The sequence below is a fragment of the Apostichopus japonicus genome, chromosome 17 (assembly GCF_037975245.1).
Source record: "Apostichopus japonicus isolate 1M-3 chromosome 17, ASM3797524v1, whole genome shotgun sequence".
Taxonomy (NCBI): Eukaryota; Metazoa; Echinodermata; class Holothuroidea; order Aspidochirotida; family Stichopodidae; genus Apostichopus; species Apostichopus japonicus.
This window is the reverse complement of record NC_092577.1, coordinates 10,683,967-10,694,607: the sequence shown is the minus strand read 5'-3', so window position 1 is coordinate 10,694,607 and position 10,641 is coordinate 10,683,967. Positions and strand designations below refer to the sequence as shown.

The 10,641-nt window shown below is 36.4% G+C and overlaps 1 long non-coding RNA gene across 5 annotated transcripts in view; it reads left to right on the top strand.

Moving 5' to 3' along the window:
• The window catches only part of LOC139984588 (uncharacterized), a 33,200-nt gene extending 26,626 nt beyond the window's left edge, over nt 1-6,574 (top strand). For all 5 annotated transcript variants that reach the window (XR_011799097.1, XR_011799098.1, XR_011799095.1 and 2 more), the window contains 2 exons: nt 2,162-2,264; nt 3,049-6,574. This is a non-coding gene — a long non-coding RNA (uncharacterized lncRNA). The remainder of the gene's footprint in view (nt 1-2,161; nt 2,265-3,048) is intronic.
• Nucleotides 6,575-10,641: the final 4,067 nt, after the last annotated feature.

The window sequence follows — 10,641 nt, the reverse complement described above, 5'->3', positions numbered from 1 at the left end:
CTCGATCCACAAAATAAAATCATATTAAGGCTCTAGCCTAAAGGCTATAGCCAAACTTTGCTAGATAATCCAATTTTTCAACAAAATGATGCAACATAGACATTTATTTATTCCATTAAAAAAATATATATAGCTCTCCGAATACATTACATTAGTATTACACACTCACTATATATAAATAGTTGTGTGTAAATAGTTATAGAAAACTAGTTTAGGAGTCCCCGTAGACTCTGTTTACGCATGCTCTAGCCGGATAGTCAAGAGATTGTTTTCTATAATTTTAAACATGTACCTATTAGTGAGCAGTATCAGTTACCTGGATGTCACATCCTTCTGTGTTGAGGGGCACTTGGGTGGCACATAGGGAAAGGAAGCTTCGATACTGACAATAACTCTTGAAAATCCTGCTGACATCAATTCCTTTCATTAAAACCAAGCAGTGTCTTAGCTAGCACTACTTCTTTAATTCTTCTCTAATTTATTCCATAATTTCCATGCCCTGGTGCAAAAACAAGATTGATTTCTGGCTTCTAAGTGTGTTTTTACTGGTCTCATTATCATGTATGTCTTTGGGTCTATCTTGATGTTACCATGCATGATATTATATATATATATATATATATATATATATATATATATATATATATATATATATATATATATATATATATATATATATAATATATATATCAGGTCTTGACAAATACGGTCGCCAACTCGCCAATGGCGAGTAGAATTTTGCGACTGGCGAGCAAAAAATGCATTACGCTCGACATTTTGGCGAGTGGCCCATTCGCTCACTGCCTTTATACGATAGGCTTACCATTAACTTGTGAGCCAATCAACTAAGGCATATTGCCTAATGTAACACATTACAGTAGTATTATAAAGTGCACTGTTACAAGTAGGTCCTACAACTCGAAACTAATTTGATACTAATCGCTCAGACTTAATGATGCACGATAGGTGTAACCAAAATGAAAAAAAAAACACTTTAATAAATGCATAACGACAACTCAAACAGGGGTACCTTGTGTGTATGATCGGTACAAATGAAAACTCTTGTCAGTAGGTTAACCGCAATCGCGCGATAAGGCATACCTGACATGTCAATAAGTAAAACATTGTATCCCAAATTCAAAGTCAGTAATATCATGGAGGTAAAAACAGACCATGGTAATATGAGGCATAGCTTCGGCTTTTGTCGACAAACTTTCAGTTCTGTTACCAAATTGTTGACCCTTATTATGATCCCAAACACAAAACGCAAATCACCGCCAACGGGCGACTCATCAGATGAAGAACTAGTTTGCCCCCCCCCCCCCCATCCATATCTTTGAACTATTCAACTTCATTCAACACCATCATTTATTCATTTCCCCAAAGATAAGTAAGCAAGCAGTATTCGCGGGAACCGTTACCAGAAACAGAATGTGTGCTCAAAGTAAAAAAAAAAGCCGGCGTATTTTCCCAAAAAGTTTTGAAAGTATCACAATGTAACTGCTGTCTGAGCTTTGTGGTTTCTTCCTTCATCAGCAACCTGATAATATATATATATATATATATATATTTGCATATTTCATTGTGCTATTAGGTTGGTTATTCCTTACTCTGCATAATAATGCATTGCTCTGATCATGTGAGACAGGTCAGTTGGAAGTTAGTATAATATATCAACACTGCAGCACACAAAGAAACTTGAACCAAGAGGGTATAATTTATTCAGTATCGCACCGCAAAATGCAGTGCAAAATGCTATACAAGTGCCAGCATGTATAGCAGTTTTATTTTACACAGGCAACCTTGTAGTACTTTGTAAAGGAACATTCAGAGCTTTCAAAACTGCTATAGAATAATTTGAATACTGATTAAATTATTCCCTCCTGCTAGGCATGTGAATAATTTAGTGTTCACATTTTGTGTAGCAGTCTTAAAAGCTCTTCATTTTGTCCCCTATGAAACGCTATGGTTTTGTGTATGTAAGAAAAACTGTGTATATATAGCAATTTGATCATGTTGAACAGCACTTTGCGATGCGATACTGGATAAATGATTCCCTGCTACATGCGGCGTGTATTAAGGGTATTGCAGCCTTATAACCATCTTAACAAATTTGTGGAGCATGTTAGTAATTTGGAATTTAAAACATTCTGCTTTGCAGGTTCTTGAAACAGTGACTCCAAAGGCTCCCTGGTCCAAAATGGTTATACAGCAGAAAATGCATCGTGATGATTCTATGAAATGTAGCAAGATGAAGACATGAGGTATGTTGGAATTATTTTAAATTGCCTAGAAGCAAATTGATGATTTTTTGTACAGAATATGTCATCTTCTCTTCCCCCCCCCCCCTGTCTTGGCCCCTCTCTCATCACTGAACTGCTATTCAGTATTTAGAGTACCGACAAGCAAGTGGATATGCTTTAAAAATTTAAGCCAGTGTGTGGATGATTCATTTTGGTAATTTAACTGTATATAACGTTGTAAGTATTTTGGAAAATAGTATGTTCCATTCCCAGTGGCTGAAATAGAAAAAGAAAGTGCAGGCTACTCCCTATTTCTCTAGGCCACAAACCACACCATTTTAGAGACATTTGTATCTCAAAATCATGAACTGTTGAAATCTGTTGATAATTTGTGAAATTCATTCCGGCCCACTGATAACTTAAAGGCATTGAAGACTCGTCCCAAACCGCGTGCCGCCATCTGTAAATAGTTAACTTTCCGTTGCTTGCAAGTGAAGTTTTCTTCTTGTCGCTACAAAATGCAGACAATAATGAAACGTGATACCTTGTTAACTTTAGCTGGACATGAGATGTCCATCGCTGTATCGTTTGTACACTGTGCTGTGGGTATTGACCGCGGCTGTATGTATTGAATGTACACTAGTGTCTAATTACCGACGGTAGCAAGCTGTGTGTGTATTTGCTGGGATCGATGGTGGTGTCTAACACTTCTGATGCACCTCATTCGAAACTAGGTCCATCATCAGACGTTTTTTGCGCGAGTCTCCACACCCTTTAATATAAAGTCATTTTCATCACTTTTCAGAGCCTGGGATGACACAACTCTTGCAAGCTGGCTGTCTGTCTTTGGGAAAGAGTTGTTACAAGTGGAACATACCAGATCAAAGTTAGCTGTAGTCAGATACTAGTTTAAATCTGGCCGTAGGAATAAATCCACAGATCCGATATTTGGTAGTATAGGAGAGAGTGCTTGGAGGCTGGACCATAGGTTACTGCTCACGCAGCATGGTATATGTGGTATTGCACACTGTGTACGTAGAGCCATTACATCTTAACAGACACAATGTGCTTATTTAAATAACAGTGTAAGTTGTTCATAATTTTGAGGACTTTAGAAACTACCATTCCAGATGTTGTTTTGTTGCGGTTCACCAATGACTTAACTTAATGTGTTATACTCCATATAGAATTGCCTTCAATCCAACCAACCGTTTAATTTGAACTCTATCAATGCTTTCCAAGTTGTTGTAAGTGTTGCCACTAAAGTAGCCCGGATGCCATCCAAGTGTCTGGACCAACTGTTTAATTTGTTATCCCAGCTGGTGTAAGTGTTTTCGCTTCAAGTGAAGTCAGCTCGTGATGTCATTTAAGTGCTTATAGCAGGGGTGGACAACCTTTTTGAATGAATGTGCCAGATATAAGGAGTGAAACATTGACTGGGCCGCACTTATTACCAACGACCTGCTGTTGACTTCAAACCTTTGCAGCAGCGTTTGAAGCTGAAGTGAAGAAACCAAGTGTTTTCTGTTGCCCCAGTTTTTTCTTGAGTTATGTAATTTTCATGTTCCTAATTTCAGGAGCCATAACGTGGAGGTATCCTTATGATGCGTGTCATAGTGGCGCTTCACATTGTACTCTTTGAATACTGATACAATGGTGCCGCACAAGAGGCAGTGTGGTTTTCAATTATGTTCAACAAAGAAATAATCTGTAGTCCAAGACTCGTTAAAGGCATTGAAGACTCGCCCCAAACCGCGTGCGGCCATTTGAAAAAGTTAACTTTCTGTTGCTTGTAAGTGACGTTTTGTTCGTGTCGCTACAAAATGCAGACAGTACAGTAATGAAACGTGATACCTTGTTATCTTTAGCTGGACCTGAGATGTCCATCGCTGTATCGTTTATACACTGTGCTGTGGGTATTAACCGCAGCTGTATGTACTGACTGTACACTAGTGTCTAATTATCGACGGCAGCAAGCGGTGTGTGAATTTTCTGGGATCGATGGTGGTGTCTAAAACTTCTGTTACACCTCATTCGAAACTAGGTCAGAAACCTGGCAGTAGACGTTTCTTTTTGCACGAGTCTTCTCACCCTTTAAAACTCCGATTTTCACTCTCCGCCTTGCAACGTTTGGAATGAGATGTTGCCATTTCATAAACAACACTGTGTGCTTAATCAAATTGTAATGATAAGTGTTCAATATTAACACCTCCGTAACAAAGCCAGAATTTATAGCAGCTGCTACAGTATTCATTACTATTACCACTTTGCGGATTGCAAAATACGGAGAATTCCACCGCTCATTCCACGCTAATACTGGCAGACGTGTGACTGAAAGTTTACTGTACTAATGTAGTAACCGCGTTGAATGATCGATCTTTTATAATGCAGGTTAAGGTCAAACCAAATCAAAGTAAATGTAAGGGTTACGTACGGCGGTCATAAGGTGACATCCGAGATGTAGAGTTGACATGTTAGCATAACACGGCATCTCGACAAAATAATGAATTTTTGTCGAGATACCGACTTACGCTATCTTGGCATCTCGGTAAAATTTGTCAAAATGTCGAGTTGACATGTTACGCCTAACTCGGCATCTCCACAAAATTTTGATTTTTGTCGAGATACCGACTTTCGCTAACTTGACATCTCGGTAAAATTTGTCTATTTGTCGAGTTGACATGTTACACCTAACTCGGCATTTCGACAAAATTTTGATTTTTGTCGAGATACCGACTTTCGCTAACTTGACATCTCGGTAAAATTTGTCTATTTGTCGAGTTGACATGTTACACCTAACTCGGCATCTCGACAAAATTTTGATTTTTGTCGAGATGCCGACTTTCGCTAACTTGACATCTCGGTAAAATTTGTCTATTTGTCGAGTTGACATGTTACACCTAACTCGGCATCTCGACAAAATTTTGATTTTTGTCGAGATGCCGAGTTAGGCGTAACATGTCAACTCGACATTTTGAAAAATTTTACCGAGATGTCAAGTTAGCGTAAGTCGGTATCTCGACAAAAATTCACTATTTAGTCGAGATGCCATGTTATGCTAACATGGTAACTCTACATCTCGGATGTCACCTTATGACCGCCGTAGTTACGTTATCAAAAGTCACACCAATTTGCAAAACGTTTGTGAATAGTTGATCACAAATGAATGGTGATGATACGCACGTTGAGGAACATCATTAGTGCCGATAAACTCTAAGCAGCTAGCTCGTTTTTTTGTGATGATATAAAATAGATGTTGTTCAAGTGTTTAGACCAACACTTCATTTGATCTCCATCAAAGTTATCCAAGCTGGTGTTAGTGTTTTCATTATAACTAAAATTAGCTCGGATGTTGTTCAAGTGTTTAGACCAACACTTCATTTGATCTCCATCAAAGTTATCCAAGCTGATGTTAGTGCTTTCATAATAACTAAAGTTAGCTCGGATGTTGTTCAAGTGTTAAGACCAACACTTCATTTGCTCTCCATCAAAGTTATCCAAGCTGGTGTTAGTGTTTTCATTATAACATAAAGTTAGCTCGGATGTCGTTCAAGTGTTTAGACCGTTTCATTTGATCTCCATCAAAGTTATCCAAGCTGGTGTTAGTGTTTTCATTATAACTAAAGTTAGCTCGGATGTCGTTCAAGTGTTTAGACCAACACTTCATTTGATCTCCATCAAAGTTATCCAAGTTGGTGTTAGTGTTTTCATTATAACTTAAGTTAGCTCGGATGTCGTTCAAGTGTTTAGACCAACCGTTTCATTTGCTCTCCATCAAAGTTATCCAAGCTGGTGTTAGTGTTTTCATTATAACTAAAGTTAGCTCGGATGTCGTTCAAGTGTTTAGACCAACCGTTTCATTTGATCTCCATCAAAGTTATCCAAGTTGGTGTTAGTGTTTTCATTATAACTAAAGTTAGCTCGGATGTCATTCAAGTGTTTAGACCAACACTTCATTTGCTCTCCATCAAAGTTATCCAAGCTGGTGTTAGTGTTTTCATTATAACTAAAGTTAGCTCGGATGTCATTCTAGTGTTTAGACCAACCGTTTCATTTGCTCTCCATCAAAGTTATCCAAGCTGGTGTTAGTGTTTTCATTATAACTAAAGTTAGCTCGGATGTCGTTCAAGTGTTTAGACCAACCGTTTCATTTGATCTCCATCAAAGTTATCCAAGTTGGTGTTAGTGTTTTCATTATAACTAAAGTTAGCTCGGATGTTGTTCAAGTGTTTAGACCAACACTTCATTTGCTCTCCATCAAAGTTATCCAAGCTGGTGTTAGTGTTTTCATTATAACTAAAGTTAGCTCGGATGTCGTTCAAGTGTTTAGACCAACCGTTTCATTTGATCTCCATCAAAGTTATCCAAGTTGGTGTTAGTGTTTTCTTTATAACTAAAGTTAGCTCGGATGTCATTCTAGTGTTTAGAAGAACCGTTTCATTTGATCTCCATCAAAGTTATCCAAGTTGGTGTTAGTGTTTTCATTATAACTAAAGTTAGCTCGGATGTCATTCAAGGTCATACATACATAAGAGGTTTAAACTTGAAATACTTCTTCTTGAGAGTTTTATTATCTTTGGATGACATTTGGATGACATGGATGACAGTAAAAGGATCATTATTGATTTTATGAGGTGCACGAACAATCCTTGCACAAGGATGGGAGGTCAAAGTTGAGATAAAGGTAATAATGGGTCAAACTCTGAAACTTTACATAGCCGACCATCATTGTATGATTCCAACAATTTGTTTACCAAACGTTTGGCAGATAAATAACGATGTCAAAGGTCATTTCAAATTAGTATGGACCTACAGATCGCTTGACATTGTTTGTGTAATTACTGCTGTTCATTTTCAATACAACAACAACAACAAAAAGCCGAATTTCTGTTGAAATCCCTTGCCTGCTACTTGCTGGTATCATATGAAAGTGGATCCCTGAATATAAACAATTAAAAAAAAAAAAACGAATTTCTTTGCAATTCCCTGCCTGCTGCTTGCTCGAATCTAATCAAAGTGGATCCTTGAATATAAACATTTATATAAAAAAATAGCCGAATTTCTGTTGAATTCCCTGCCTGCTACTTGCTGGTATCAAATGAAAGTGGATCCCTGAATATAAACAATTAAAAAAAAAGACGAATTTCTGTTTTAATCCCCTGCCTGCTACTTGCTGGTATCAAATGAAAGTGGATCCCTGAATATAAACATTTAAAAAAAAAGACGAATTTCTGTTGAAATCCCTTGCCTGCTACTTGCTGGTATCAAATGAAAGTGGATCCCTGAATATAAACAATTAAAAAAAAAGGAATTTCTTTGCAATTCCCTGCCTGCTGCTTGCTCGAATCTAATAAAAAGTGGATCCTTGAATATAAACATTTATAAAAAAAAAGCCGAATTTCTCTTGAAATCCCTTGTCTGCTACTTGCTGGTATCAAATGAAAGTGGATCCCTGAATATAAACAATTAAAAAAAAAAGGAATTTCTTTGCAATTCCCTGCCTGCTGCTTGCTCGAATCTAATAAAAAGTGGATCCTTGAATATAAACATTTATAAAAAAAAGCCGAATTTCTCTTGAAATCCCCTGCCTGCTACTTGCTGGTATCAAATGAAAGTGGATCCCTGAATATAAACAATTAAAAAAAAAAAACGAATTTCTTTGCAATTCCCTGCCTGCTGCTTGATCGAATCTAATAAAAGTGGATCCCTGAATATAAACATTTAAAAAAAAGACGAATTTCTGTTGAAATCGCCTTCTTGCTGGTATCAAATGATAGTGGGTCCATGTGATCCCTGAATATAGTGTGCAAGGTAGTAAATGTACCTTGGTTTCTGACTGGCAAAGTAATGGCTATGTAGGGGTCATCATCGATTAATAGCTGGATAACTAATGGCTCAGTTGATTGAGTGAAGGGCTTGTACGTCTGAGGTCACTGGTTCAAATCCTAGCCAAAACTGTTTACTCTTTTACAATGTTTAATATTTCCCAGGCAATTTTCCTTGGTTCCTTTTATACTTAAGATATATATATATCAATAAATATATAAATATATATATATATCAATAAATATATATATATATATATATATATATATATATATATATACATATATATATATATATACATATATATATATATATATATAAATGAATATATATATAAATGAATATATATATATATATATATATATATATGTTGATGCTAGTTGAGACTAGTGGAACACTAGTAGTTGTAACTCGGAGTTTCACGCGTTATAGCGATCGTCAGACAACAAAAGCAGACAAAGAGTTGTCTGACGATCGCTATAACGCGTGAAACTCCGAGTTACAACTACTAGTGTCCCACTTGTCTCAACTAGCATCAACATATATTCCGCTCTGTCCACTGGACATAGAGCACTCTGCGCCAAGATAGACGCCAACCAACCAACTCTCTCTCTCTCTCTCTATATATATATATGTATATATATATATATATATATATATATATATATATATATATATATATATATATATATATATATATATATATATATATATATAAATATATATATATATATATATTGAATCATACGTTGAGCCTAGTAGCTCATGTGATTTACGTTGGACCTAGACTATGTTAGGTTGAACATTCACCGTGTGTTTCATGTATATCAGTACAACCACTAGCTTTTGTTTGTTCGTGTTTGTGCGTGTGTTTCATCAGTGTATCATTTAAGCCTCGATAGATTTAAATATTTACTTATTTTACAAATCGATAACGAGCGTCTATAGTACATCTTTCAATTCGTATTATTATTGTACTATTACTCTTATAGGCTGGTGGTTATTATGTAGTAATGGCATTCACTCTGATTAGGTTGCTGTAGGCTTTGGTAAATATATAGCACATCGTAACTGAGGGGCCGGTTTTCATTGCGTATTCTTTACTTGTTAAAGCCAAAGAATACTATAGAATGGCGTCATGTGGGTTAGGTTAAGAGCATTAACTTATGTTATTTTAAACTGTTATTGCTTGATCATTCTCAGGAATTATGTATAATTTGATTAATTAATTTGCAACGATTATTAATTGTCTGCATTAAAATATTGGTGATCTTCCTCTTACCCACAACAATTTTGAATTAACGCAAAATATCATCTCTCAAGAGTGAGCTAAAACATCAGCTGCGTTACACCTACATAACAATTTTTTTTTCTTCAGATGCTCATTCCCACTTTTAGTTATCAATGTATAATTAATGATAAAGTCTATAATGGGTTTGTGTACCTTTTAATTTTGACATGTTTTGGTAGAACAAAAAAGGGCCTAGGTCTTACTTAGTTGGTGATATCAAATCTTATAGCAATAGCAGATGGCCAAGCAAGGTGACTTACATATGCTACCTTAACTTAGGCCCCAACAAAACCTAAAAGTAAAGGCCCTTTCACATTAGGCGCAACGAGATGCGACAGATAAAGGTGACTTTTCTTCTTTTTATTTGATCGCTCGGCGATTTTGTTTTTCGTGGCGGGATATTTCTTGTGTCATTGGGTCACATAATGATATGTATAGTTAACAATAATATGTGCAATAGTTGTACAAGGACACTCGATATTATGTCATAACCTGCGCAAGAGGTATTACAAAATTGTGATGAAATAGATTTAGTTGATATAGCTTTGCCGTATAAAATAGTAAAACGGAAGAGAAATATATCATTATAGGTATAGGCTACGTAGGGCCTACACATTATTTTGAAGAAATAAAGGAAAGATATCGGCGAATACCTCCGACTGCTAGAATCACTTCTTTTGTATTTAGGGCTGAATGTGTCAGGGACTATATTTAGCTCTGGCATCAATCATGTTAGCCGCATCTTGCGACATGAACCTTCAAAATCGCCCGTCAACTTTTTTTTATTTTAGCTTCGCGTCGCGCCTAGTGTGAAAGGGGCTTTTATGCCTCATTCTTGAGAAATATATCTATTACTTATTGCTTCAATATGTTATCATGAGGTGGATGGGCCTTAACCGGGGTCAAATGTGAAATTCTTCACATTGCAATAATTCCTCAACTGTAGGTCTGATCGTTTGCAAGCTAGCTTATGATCTTGTTGGGTGATAAACATGTACATATATAGTTATACGTGAACGTTTTTACCAGGCATACTAATCAGGCGTTTGGCATATCGATTGATGAACAAGAAACCACAACAGGAATGTTTTTCGAGCAATCTCACTATTTTTACTCTCACCGGAATATCCCCAGTTGTGAAACGACGTATATCTTTCATGGTTATTGGTGGTGATATATCCGTTTATTTTGCATGTAAGAATATCCCACGCGGCGTTTGCGTAATTACATCACCAACGAGATTTCCATGTTTCTATAAATAGACTATTATACATACTGTTA